Source organism: Astyanax mexicanus, chromosome 25, assembly GCF_023375975.1.
Source record: "Astyanax mexicanus isolate ESR-SI-001 chromosome 25, AstMex3_surface, whole genome shotgun sequence".
NCBI classification, from domain to species: Eukaryota; Metazoa; Chordata; class Actinopteri; order Characiformes; family Acestrorhamphidae; genus Astyanax; species Astyanax mexicanus.
Window position 1 is genome coordinate 319,081 of NC_064432.1, and position 14,132 is coordinate 333,212.

At 38.2% G+C, this 14,132-nt stretch overlaps 1 protein-coding gene across 2 annotated transcripts in view; it reads right to left on the reverse strand.

Moving 5' to 3' along the window:
- The window catches only part of apbb2b (amyloid beta (A4) precursor protein-binding, family B, member 2b), a 283,469-nt gene extending 269,932 nt beyond the window's left edge, over positions 1 to 13,537 (reverse strand). The window contains exon 1 of one of the 2 annotated variants that reach the window (XM_049472290.1): positions 13,466 to 13,537. The gene's annotated coding sequence lies outside the window, so the exon portion shown is untranslated. Of the gene's footprint in view, positions 1 to 13,455 lie in introns of both variants that reach the window. The other variant, XM_049472293.1, reaches the window with a different exon arrangement.
- Positions 13,538 to 14,132: the final 595 nt, after the last annotated feature.

The window sequence follows — 14,132 nt, forward strand, 5'->3', positions numbered from 1 at the left end:
TTTTGTGTTGCATTTTGAGCCGAGCAAGGTGTACTTTTCCCGTCGTTATGACAGCGAAGACACACTGATTAAAAACTCGCCCTAAATCCAGCTTGGCTGTAGTTCAGAAGAGCGTGTGCACATCAGACAGGTCCTCCTAATGTTTTGGCTGGTTGTTGAGCAGCTAATGAGAACATTAGGCTAATTTAAGGAGCTCTTCTTTCAGTTCTTCACTCCTCCAGTCTTTTCTCTCCGTATCTCTCTTTTCTTTTCTTCTCTCTCTTTTCCTGCCTGACTCACTCGCTCTCTGTCACAGTGCGGATGAGTCACGGCTCTTTAGCCATTTAGCTTGTAGCATCGCTGTTTTCACAACACAATCAGGCAGCTAATATAAGCAGCTTCTTTCACAGCTGATTGATTGGTCACATCGCTGCTAACAGGAGTCTTTTAGCTCTAAACCGTCTCGTATTAAACGTCCCGTAGCTCCAGCTCTCCGCTGTAACCTGTAACCTGTAACACTCAGAACATCCTGCACCTGATTTTTCTCTAAAATTAGTTTTTAGTTTTATGTAAAACTGGATATTTCTAAACATTACTCAACTATTTTAAATTGGGTGAACATTTGTGAATCAACTTAAATCAATGTATAATACTGTGACTAGGATTCATCTGTTGCTATTGGCAGCTTATTTTATTATTTGCATACTGGGTGTGTCCCCCATTTTTTGATAGACACTCACTGTCAGTGTGTAGTCACCCCCCCCCCCCCTCCCCCCGAGTTACCTTAGATTAACTTTCTGGTCTTTGAGTTGTATATAAGCCTGGCTAGCACTGCTGGAGCAGTATTAGCATTAGCTGTTAAGAGCGCTAAGCACTAGCTCTTTCATTGTTCAGAGGTAAATATTATTAGACTGTAGTCTGCGCATTTACCATGTTAAATCAAGCTACGTGGGACAAATAGCTAGCTAATATCTCCCTGGCTGTAGCACTGTCGGGTGGCATTCATTAGCATTAACCGTGGCTAGCACTAGCAGTTAGATGCAAATGCTAATGCTGCATCCAGCTCTCGTTTAAGTTTAACTTTTTTAAAGAATTACAGTTTTGTTTACTTAGCTTAGCTTTTCTTAATTGGCGAGATCTGCTGAATTAGAAAGGAAACATGTCGACCCCCCTGTTCCTTACTAGTGTTGCATAATGCAATTTATAATCTGGTGCACTTTATAGTGCAAAAAATACATATTCTATCACTCAGTGGTGTTTATAATCTCACTTTCTTCTCCTCTCACACTCTCACATTCACCCAGAATGAAGGATAAACTAATAAAATAAAACAATTTACTCTTATTTAAGCCTGAAGTGAATCCCCACAGCTGTTACTGTGCTCCGGCTCCGGACGCTGTGATTACTCTGTTAATCACATCCTGCCTCTGTAATGTTATGTATGTGGCCAGACAGCTCTTGACCTCTGACCCCTGACCTCTGACCTCTGGGATGGGCGGTAATTGAGCTGCTCTGGGTGGAATGGATGAAGTGTGTGTAAATTAGTGTATCAGAGCTTTGAGCTTTGTTTCTGATACAGTGGATGTAAAGAGGAGTAGACAGAATAGATGCTTTGTTTGCTTTGTTTAGTTGATTTAACCTCTTAAACTGCAGATTATTAAATATATTATTTAATATCCAGAGCTGTGTGGGATTTACCAGACCCTGTTAAAGTGTTAAAGTGAAAGATTTACTGTACAGTAATGTATATAAGCCCTTCAACAACTGAAATAAACAAATATAAACGATTATTAAAGTTCTTTTTATTTAAAATCAATCTGAAATCAAATTATTCCTCCATTTACCTCATTATTATGTCATGTTATTATTCATATATTTGATGTTTTATATTTTAGGTAATTTAAAGGATAAATCTGGTGTCTTTTAGCCAGCTCTCCCAACTATCAAGCTTACAATGCTAGAGATAGGGTCATATAGTTACCCGTGCAAAAAAACACACTTGTGTCGACCACTTACAAACACCATAGATACCACAGCAACACCTTAGCAGCCATGTATAAACAGCAAAGCAACCTCCATTCATACCATAGCAACACCTTAGCAACCACATAGAAACACCACAACCACCACAGATACCATAGCAACACCTTAGAAACCACTTACAAACAACAAAGCAACCATCATAGATACCACAGCAACACCTTAGCATCCACTTACAAACAACAAAGCAACCACCACGGATACCGTAGCAACACCACAGCAACCACCTAACAACCACTTAGAAACAACATTGCAACCACCATGGATACTATATCAACACCTTAGCAATGACCTAGCAACCACTTAGGAACAACATTGCAACCACAACGGATACCATAGCAACATATTACCATCCATATACAAACAGCAAAGCAACCACCATGGATTTAATACATTTTGAACATTTTGAACTGTAACTAGTAACTAGTAGCTGGTTTGGGTGATTAGTGGTGTTTGTTAGCTCTGCTGTGTTGTTGTGCTAATAGCTACTCTAGCTACTGTATGGGCTGAGAGATGCACTCTGGAGAGGGGTATTTGGTTAGTAGTGTAAAAAGCCTTTATTATCCTTTTTTCCTCCACAAGACAGACTTGTCTTACACGTTCTACACATATATACTCTCTGTATATACTGTCTATATACTGTCTGTATAGTGCTGAGGTGTGGCAGCAGCAGTTTTGTTGCTGATGTAGAGAGGTTATCTCCTGGCAGCAGTACAGAGAGCTGTGATGTTCGGTGTTTGGTGTTTTTTGGTGAGGAGTTTGTTGCAGATGGTTGAGTTTCTGCGTCTCCTCTGGAGGAATGAACGCTGCTCTCATGTCTTTATGAGTGGGATCAGCCTGTCGATGTCTCGTCAATACTCTCACTCTGAAGCCCTGCCAAGCAGCCGGAGGTCAAACACTCTCACTGCTGCTGCAGACTGTGAGTGGGCTGAGTATTAAACTCAAGAGTATCAGACTCTATCAGAGATACAGCGTTTATAAATATAAATCACATCAGATTCAATTCTCCTGATGCTCCTCCTTAACAAACACAACCTGACAGATGAACCGTTTGGGATTATACTTGGATTTCTGCATAAATTTCTTCATTAAATGTGTTCTGATTTTCATCTACGTCACAACAATAGACAAACACAGTCTGCTTAAACTAAAACCACACAAACAAACATTATATATTTGCATGATTGTATTAAACACAACATGATAATATTTACAGTGAATCTTTGTATTTAATAACTGGTTGATCCTCCTTTAGCAGCAAAAACCTCAACCAATGGTTTCCTGTAGCTGCAGATCAGAGCTGCAGAACGGTCAGGAGGAATTCTGGATCATTCCTCTTCACTAAACTGTTTCAGTTCAGCTATAATATTATGGGATATCTGGAGTGAATCTCTCTCTTGAGGTCATGATGCTGCAGCATCTCAGTTGGGTTCAGGAGGTCAGGACTCTCCAGAAGGAGGATTTATTTATTTTCTTCTGTTGAAGTCGTTCGGTTGTTGATTTATTTCTATGTTTTGGGTCGTTGTTCTGTTGCATCATCCGTCCTCTGTTGAGCTTCAGTTGGAGACAGATGGTCTTAAGTTTTCCTGCAAAATGTAAACTTGGTAAACATGGGAATTCATTTTTGATGACGACAAAATCCGTCCAGACCCTGAGGCAGCAAAGCAAAGCAGCCCCAAACCATGATGCCCCCTCCACCATGTTTTACAGTTGGGATGAGGTTTAATGGTAATGGTGTGCTGTGCCTTTTTTTCATTGTCCACACATAGCGTTATGTGGAGAATACTATACTCGATACTGTAAGAATTCAGCACCATGGACAGCACACCGCTCTATGCTGTAATAATTCAGCACCATGGACAGCACACCGCTCTATACTGTAATAATTCAGCACCATGGACAGCACACCGCTCTATGCTGTAGTAATTCAGCACCATGGACAGCACACCGCTCTATGCTGTAGTAATTCAGCACCATGGACAGCAAACTTCCCCGTTCCACCTTAAATGATGCAACAGACGCCAGTGGCTGCAACATTTAAGGTGGAACGGAAAAATTAAATAATATAAAAATATAAAAGCTCTCTTCTCATTCAATAATTTAATTTAATTTAATTTATTTCCTTCATAGTAAATTAATGGTGAAGTGACCCAGGCTATGCTGGATATAATTCTATACTGGAATATATATATATATATATATATATATATATATATAGACTTAGCACCATGAACTTATCTACTACTTTACACCTCCATTCACTGGCCAATTTACTAGAAACACTTTAGTACCAGTCAAAGTCTTTTTTTGTGACTGCACTTGAGGATACTTTCAAAGTTCTTGAAATTCTTGTTTTTGGATTAACTGAATCCTAAAGTAAGTTTTTTCCTAAAGTAATTTTTTCTTTACTTAGTTGAGTGGTTCTCGTTTCTCATAATCTGGATTAGAACATTACTCAAATATTCACTATTCACTGTATACCTGTAACTCTACCTCTTCTGGTTTATTAAATAAATCCATGTGTTTTTCTTCATAGTTTGGATGAGTTTAGTATTATTCTACAATACAGAACATTTTAAAATAATGAAAAAACACTGAATTTAAGGTGTGTCTAAACTTTTGACTGGTATTGGTCGTACCTCTACTCATTTGACACTTTATTAGAAACCCCTTTTTGTCCTCCATCCTTAAAAATCCACTAAACAGATGCTGTGTGGTCTGAAATAAATTCATCAGAAAGTAAGTTGAGTAAAACTGAAATAAAACAGTGTTTAGAGAGAGTTAGAGTTTGATTAATATCAACAGAAGGATATTTTATTAATCAAAGCTTAGCAGAGGGATATAAACTCACCTCAGAGGAGCGTCCAGACTTTAATCACTGCACTTAAAAAACACTAAAATGAAAGAAGCAGATTCACTTTTAAATTCTTAAATTCAATTTATAGAATCATTATTATTACAGAAGAAACTCAGACGGAGCTCAGTAAACAAACCAAAGCCTTATAATCACAGTGCATTACCGGTTGATAATGGTACTCATAGAACAAATCTCAGCCAATCACATCGCAGGGTGGGAACTAACTATGGTATAAATAACAGCGATTTACACTTTTTTACTTATATCGTACAGCCCTGATTAATAGTGAGCAGAAGCTGAACATAAAAAAACACGAGAATTAACTAAACTTATTAAAGTAGCTCAAGGCTAAAAGTTTACCTGTTTAGTTTTATAGGGAGTGTGGTGAAGCCCCTCCCCTTTTATACCTGTACTATTTTGGTCTGTATATAATAAAGGCAGCAGTGATCAGAACATGATTCATCAGTTTCTTTTTAATCTCTTATTATTATTATTATTATTATTATTATTATTATTATTATTAATAAATGATCCAGTTTTTATTCTATTTCTGTAGCTTTTATTTTCAGCAGCCTCTGCTGTTTTCTACAAAAGCGTGTCCTTGACCTTTTCTCTCTTTTCTCTCTCTCTATTTCTGTCGTCTTTTTTATCTGAGAGTGGGGGATGAGTCACTCTGATCTGATTTGCTCTGGATTCCTCTGCAGCTGGTGAGCAGCTTTATTGACCTGCACTATTTTCACTAAAATAAAGCGCTTTTGTTGGATCACATCCATCACTATATTTATCTGGAGCTGGATGTGATTATAATATATGGCGACATGTTTGTTTTTATTAGTCTATATTTGTTTAATGTGATTTAATTCGTTTTATTATGAAGTAGGAAAATTAAACAGCAAAAGCTTTTCCTGAAAGAAAACACTGAACAGTTTGTTATTCCTGGTGTTTGTAGTTATTGCTAAGTGGTTGCCATGGTGTTGCTAGGAGGATGCTGTGGTATCCCAGATGGTAACTATGGCATTTGGAATTGGTTGCTATGATGCAGATGAATGGTTGCCATGTTATACTAGGTACTTGCCATGGTTTCGTGTAGTCATTACTAGGTGGTTGCTGTGCTGTTGTTGTTGTGTTGCTAGGTAAATTTTGTGGTTTCCCCTTTATCCCAGGTGCTTGCTTTGGTGTTGTGTAGACATTACTAGGTGGTTGATGTGGTGTTGCTGGGTGGACGCTGTGGTATCCCAGATGGTAAATACAACAGTTGTAAATGGTTACTAAGTGGTTGCTAATTTTAAGCTGAGTGCTTGCCATGGTGTTGTGTAGTCATTGCTAGGTGGTTGCTGTGGCTTTGCTGGGTTGATGCTGTGGTATTCCAGATGGTAATTGTGTAGTCATTACACAGTGGTTGTTATGATTTAGCTAAGTGGTTGCTACGGTATCCCAGGTGCTTGCCAAGGTGTTGTGTAGTTATTTCTAGGTGGTTGCTGTGGCATTGCTCTCCACTGTAAAGACCACTGTTTAGGCTATAAGAAGATTGCAAACAACACACAGTGCATTACCTCTGTCTGCATGGTTCTATTCTAAAAGTAAGCCTCTTCTGAAGCTGATGCACAAGAAAGCCTGCAAACTGTTTACTGAAAATGAACAGTACAAGATCATAGATTTCTGGAACCATGTCCTGTGGTCTGATGAGATCAGGATAAAATAGATAAACTAGTAGATGGTGTCCAGCATGTGTGGAGGTGTCCTGATGAGTCCTGATAATCGTGTAGCACACTCTTGTGCACGTTAATGATTTAAACTGTGTTCTTCTGGCTGATTTAATTCAGCGTTGAGACGAGAGACTGAACTTCCTGTTTATTATGTTCCTGTTGTTTGTAAACAGGTGGGAGGACTGATTCCTTCAGCAGTTTTTAGAAACATGTGATTATCACATCAGCCTCTCTCTCTCTCTCTCTCTCTCTACCACTCTCTCTCTCTCTAACACTCTCCATCTCTTACTCTCTGTCTCTTTTTCCCTCTATAAATTTAAACTAATAAACCGCTTAATCTTAGAAATGCAATAAATAAATACAATAACTGAAAAATAACTGAAAAAGTTCACTTCCTGAAAGAAGTGCAGAATGGTTGCGCAGCTAAAATGGCTCGCACCTTTCGCTAACTTGGTTGCTCTGGTGTTGCTAAGTGGTTGCTAGGCACTTTCTATGACGTCTGTGGTGGTTGCTAAGGTGTCGCTAAGCGGTTGCAAAGGTGTTGCTATGCTTTCCGTGGTGGTTGCTAAGTGGTTGCTAAGGCATTCCTATGGTGTCCATGGTGGATGCTATGGTGCCCTATTCATTTTCAATGGGAAAAAAAAGTGTACACTAACCAAGTTTTTTAGGAAAACCGCACATCAGATCAAAAAGCTGCATACAAACATGCATCACACCATCAGGCCGCATAATCTGGAGTTGGAACAGTGCAGATATTTCGAACTGTGAGACAAGTGATCAGAATAAAAGGTCAGATTTCCAGACTGGCATAAGTCTGTGTAGACTGTGCATTTTTAGACTATGGGTGAAAAACCAGCGAATGTGAAGCTATAGGAAGAGAGAAAATCAATCAGAACCACTAGAGCACAAATATTGACCATATTCAGAACATCCTAAAGAAGAAAGTCGTCACTGGTGTAGTGAGTAACAGATGATAAACAGTAAGATCAAGGAAAACCACAGCAGTTGATGAAACAGAAACATTGTGAATTCTGTAAAGAACTACTGTTAGTATCTCTCTCTCTCTCTCTCTCTCTCTCTCTCTCTCTCTCTCTCTGCAGGTATAGGTTAAGCTGTAGTGTTAGCACTGTGTTCTGATACTGTGATATTAAAAGGTAAATATTAAACACAGTCAGTGTTTGCAGAACAGACGTCTAACACGGCTCACACTGCTCTATACAAACCTGACCTTTACAATCAATGTATTCACCTCTCTCCCTCTATCTCTCTATTTCTTTCTCTCTCTCTCTATCTATTTCTCTCTATCTATTTCTCTCTCTCTATTTCTCTCTCTCCATTTCTCTATTTCCAAAAAAACAGCTCATGTAGTATTTTTTCATACTAGAAACACAACTAGACATTTTAAAATCAAACATGATGTTATGAGACCTTTAATGTGTCTTCGCCACTTTTGGAAGATAGCCAATCAGAGAAGAGTAAGTCTAACACAACCACACGTTAACTCACCAGCAAGGCGGAGCTTCGGAGAGTCGTTTCTGATGAAGTGTTTAATAAAGCACTACAGTCTTCACACACACACACACACACACACACACACACACACACACACACACACACACACACACACATCTACAGCTTAAAATAGCTCCACACACACACACACACACACACACACTCTGTTATAAGAGTGTGTGCAGTAATGAGTCGGTGCAGTCAGACGCTCAGGGTGTGTTTTAATGAAGAAGTGTGGACGCTGCTGTTTGCCTGCATGCTGTGCAGTAGTGGCTGCATTCTCTCCTGCAGGGTGTCGGGGCTTTCCTCACACACACACACACACACACACACACACACACTGTATCTACACTGATGGGCGTGGTGTTCTGGAAATGAGGTGTGTTCAGGTACATTTCTGGAGTTTTATCTTGTTTATCTTGGTAACAGAAAACACAGGAGCTCCACAGACTGAATACAACCTAGACAGACGCCAACAGTCAGACGTTCATCGCTATCTCTGTAACACAGGCGCTGTGCTGAGCCGAGCGTACACCCCCACTTATTACACACACATGAACACACAGCAGCACAAACCCAACTTTTACATCAACAATAAACAGAATGCACCGTTACAATAGCAATCCACCAAAGTCAGAGCTCACCTGATCTACTCATAAAGAGAATGATGAGCTAAAGAGACACTCCCGTTGTTACGATAGCAAAGATACACTGACACGCCCTAAATCAAGCTGCACGATGCACGATTCACAGCTTGTCTATAGATAAAGCTGAAATAGGGCCATAAAACTGTTTTCTGTAGATTGTGTGTGTGTGTGTGTGTGTGTGTGTGTGCTCGGCTGGGTTTCAGTGATAGTGTATCAGTAAGGCTGTAGCCTGCAGGCCTCCCTACTCTTTATTACAGCACCAACAACTACACTATTACACTTCTCTAAAGGTCAGGGTGTGTGTGTGTGTGTGTGTGTGTGTGTGTGTGTGTGTGTGTGTGTGTGTGTGTGTGTGTGTGTGTGTAAGAGAGGATGTTTTTAGCTAAAGCTTATATATAAAATCTAATCTTAAATATGAATACATTAATTTAGCTTAAATGCCACATGTGATCACTCACACTGTTTCTTTAATAAAGTAATATAATCCCTAAAGTCTTTCTCATGCTGACAGACTGTAATACACTGCAGGTTTCCAGGTAGCAGGTCAATATATTTACCTTGTTACTCAATATATCATAAGTACTGGTTTCAAAAGTATAAAGAGAGGAAGGAAAAGAGTTAAAAAGATAGAGTGAGGGAAGAGAAAAGGGTGGAAAAGAAAAAAAAGAGAGAGAGAGAAAGAGAGGGAGAAATACAGGGATACAGAGAGAGAACAAGAGATATAGAGATAGAGGTAAAGAGATAGAGAGGGTGAAGGAGAGATAGAGGGAGAGAAAGGGAAAATTATAGAGACGGAGAAAGAGAGTGAGGAAAAGAGACAGGGAGAAAGAGATAGTTAGAAAGAAAGAGAGAGAGAGTTAAAGATATATATATATGTATAGAGAGAGAGAGAGTGTGAGACGAGTGCCTGAGGGTTCAGACATCACAGCTCTGGTGTGTAAAGTAGAGTGAAAGTGTGAGAGATGGTTAAAGTTCATGTTTTGAGAGATCTGACCTAAACTTCACTAAACTATTAATAAAACTATTAATAACACTATTAATAACACTAGTAATAAAACTAATAATAAAACAGCAGCTGCTGGTTTACCGTCTGATACACTACATCTCATATCTCAGATTTATTTGTTTATAGAATTAGAATATCTAACACCAGTGTGAACTGAGTAACTGACACTCACACACTACTAAACAACAGCGTTTCACTTTCATCTTTATAAAAAGTGTCTGTAATAACTGTGTTATTACACATTAACAATCATGCAATAACAGTGTAACTACGGCATAATTAAGGTTATTTAAGGTAATTTAATTAAGGTTAAATTGTCTTAAATTTGCTGTAGATATTACATTCTTAAATGGTTTATTTAATGCCAGTGGGAAAGCTCATGCTAACATTAGCGGGGGGAGAACTGTGATTAGGGTGCTTAATTATTACAGTATAGAGAGGTTTGCTGTCCATGATGTTGAATTATTATGTTATGTCGACTTATGTTGAGTTGTACTATGTTGAGATATGTTGAGTTATATTGAGATCAATTTAGTTAAATTGAGTTGTTGTTTTATGCTGAGTTATATTGAGTTATGTTGTATTATGTTGTTATCTCAGCGAGCATTCAGCTAATGTTCTGAGTTACTAATAAGTACCAGACGCTAACTTATACATGGCACACGACTTCAGAACTCTATTAGAGAACATTATGTTGTGTTATGTTGAGTTATGTTAAGCTATGTTGAGTTATTTTGTGACTCTGTGCTTCAGAGCTGTATTAGAGAAGGTGATGCAGCGTCGCTGTTTGTAGTTAATACATTAATTAACGTGTCGTAGTGTGTAATGAACGTGACACTGTGTGTGTTTAAGGTGAGAACACGGAGATTACAGTTGCAGTAAATCCTGCGATGGCGATGCGGAGCTGAACTCTGCTGCTGGATGATGGATGACGGATCAGAGCTGCTGAAGCTTTAATGAGTCACTGAAGCAGATAATTGCTTCCAAAGGTCAGCGTTTCCTGCTTTCGTCAAAATAGAAATAATAAAGGAATCCTCTCTTTATGAAGAGAAGTTCACCTGATACAGCGCGACACCACAGCAGCTCATCTTCACCTACTGATCTCAGACTCTCAGATAAATTTATTCTGTATTACTGACGCCTCAAAACAATCATCCACAATACAGTTCATTTCATTACATTAATATAGATAATAATAGCAGATAACCTTAAATAAAATCCACTGCAATAAATCCCCTTAAACATCTTAATTTAATGATTTAATAGAGTTAATCCAGCTGTGTGTAGTTTAGTCTCGGTATAAATACAGCTGTTCTGTGAAGACCTCAGTGGTTTATTAGTGAACAAACAGCTTCATGAAGACCAAGAAGGAAAAACTCAGCAGACAGATCAGAGATAAAGTTGTGTAGAAGAGTTTAAAGCAGGGTTAAATTATAAAAAAATATCTCCCAAACTTTAATCATCCCAAGCAGCTCTGTTCCATCAATCCATCATCCAAAAACCTGAACCTAAAAAAGTTATTCTACACCTGTTTCTACAAACCTACCAAGACATGAACCAACCATCCACCCAAACTAACAGATCCAGCAAGGAGAGCACTGATCAGAGATCAGCCGAGACCCATGATCACTCTGGAGGAGCTGCAGAGATCCACAGATCAGGTGGATCAGGAGAATCTGTTCACAGGACAACTAGAAGTCCTGCTCTCCTCAAATCTGATCTTTATGGAAGAAGAAAAACATTGTTGAAAGAAAGACGTAAGAAGTTCTGTTTGCAGTTTGTAGCTACAAGTCATGTAGAAACACAGTAAACATGTGGAAGAAGATTCTGTTCTCAGATCAGAACAAAGTAACACTGCTCATCACCCTGAACACACCCTCCATCCCCACTGTGAAACATGGTGGAGGCAGCATCATGCTGTGGGGAGAAGCTTTTCTTCAGCAGGGACAGATTTAGGAAGCTGGTCAGAGTTGATGGAGGGAAGATGGATGGAGATAAATAAATACAGAACAATCCTGGAAGAAGAAAAGCTGTTAGGCTGTAAAAGACTCGAGATCTTCCAGCAAGACGATGACCCTAAACATACAGCCAGAGCTACAGTGGAGCTATAATGATTTAGATCAGAGAATATTCATGTGTTAGAATGATCCAGTTAAAGTCCTAAAGACCTACAAAATAAGTAAAATTAAATTAGAAAGACAAGTAAGAAAAAAAATTAACATTTCTATTTACTTAAAATCTAAAGATACTGAGTAGAATTGTTGGGTGAATAATGTGGAAAAAAAATAAATAAAAAAGTTAAATCAACTTCCCTTTTAGTTGCAATAACTTGTAACTAAGGTTTCTCTGACCATTACTTTAATTTTAAAGGCAACCAGTTTCCTCATGTTTTTAAAATATATTCAACCTGTCTGGGTTTACAGTGTGTTGCTTAGATAAGCCCTGTGTAAAAATGAATGAACGGAATAAGGGATGAAACAATGAAACTCAGACGAGTGCAGGACAGCAGGGATGTGGATTTTAGAGCATTTTCTGATGAAATTGTTGGAATGACAGTGAATTTATTCAATGTTCAATTATAAAAAATACCAGAACAGAGCAGAAAATGTTATATAGAGGAAAGTAGAGAACGGGAGAAGAAAGAAAAGCTGTTTTTTATTGTGTGAAAATATATAATTTGCAGTTTTTTGCTCATCAGGAGTGAAAGTGAAGAGGAGTGTAGAGATCTTCAGCTGTAGTAGATGATCTAAAGCTTCCGCCAGAATCTGATCCGTCTCTCTGAAGTAAATTGGGCTGAATGTCTTGTTTACCGACGTTTCAGAGCTCGTTACGTTTAAGAGAGGAAAAAGCCTCTCTATCTCTCTCAGAACTGATCTCTACACTCGTTTTATTTTCCTCTGTTCTCTTTATATTTGCTGTTACAAATAATTTATAGATTAAGCACTATCCAGATTTATAGATTAATTCATTAACTGTAGTGTGGTGGCCTCTATTAATAGCCATTTCTAACAAAACTGTAAATAGATAAAAGCACTTTACTCATTTAAATTAACAATTTTCAGGAGATAAATGTGTGTAGATTAACAACTAGGACTCATTTCACTTTGAAATTAAATAGACTTTTTAAAATTATATAATCTTTAATTATCGGCTACCTAATAACATCACATTTGTCCTGTGTGGACTTCCGTACTCCGATTATGTGAGGATAACATGGCAGCACCCCTGTTCACTTCGATTTAAGTAGTGCATGATTTTAAAATCAAGAAAAAGTGCACATTCCTCACAGTTTTAACTCACAGAATTACTTTGTTAGCGATACTGAAATAAGGTTTTATCATGTGATTTTTTGAAAGAATAAAGGTTTTGTCTAAAATGTCCTTAACAAACCGTTATATAGATTATAGATAGTATATATAGATTGTTCGTTACTTATTTTGTCCGGTATTTTTCCTACAGTCCCTAAAGTGTTGCATGGTGCTGAAAACATGGGAGCGCAGCATGATTTTACCTTATTCTTAATCAAATATAATCAGATAAAATGTAAAGTTAAGTAAAATAAAAGTTCAGAACCTCTGCTCACTGTGACACAATGCAGACATCCAGCGCAATAGTGCTTGAGGTGTTCAGTGCTCACCAGTCAAGGGTTCACGGCTGACAGTTGTCAGGGTTTTAATCGGTCAGTGGCGCATCACAAAAGAAATGTACCTGAACACACCTCATTTCCAGAACACCACGCCCATCAGTGTAGATATATTCAGAAGCTCTGCTGCTGTTTAAACCAGACAGGAGGAGGATAGGAGTGAAAATACACTGTTGGTGTGTGTGTGTGTGTGTGTGTGTAAGAGAGCAAGAGCAATAGGGTAATGAGACTGAATAGCAGCACCACTGAATGACATCCTATAATTAGCTGCCATCAACTTGAGGACAAAGTGTCTCCAAGGTTACAGAAGAATGAGGAAAGAGATTAAGAAGATTTTTACTTTCAGACACATTTAAACTGAGGCCGACCTCATCAGCCCCAACGAGAGAGAGTGTGTGTGTGTGTGTGTGTGTGTGTGTATAAAATAGCAAACTAGCTTTAAATACAAAAAATAAAAGAAGAATCCTAATCTAATTCTTCTTTTAATTCATTTTTACTGTTTTTCTGTCTCTTTCTCGTTCTCTCTCTCTCCCTCTGTTTCTCAGGTTCTCTCTATCTCACTCTCATCTCTCTCTCTGTCTGTCCCTCTCATTCTTTAATGAGTGAATTATTCTAATTGAATCATTACCTGTTACAGGTGAGGAACACCACTGAACTAAATATTGATAGAATAATTAGTAATGGAGGATTTTATTGATTTCAGATCATCTTTTGGATAATTAAACATAAACCAGTTTAAAGT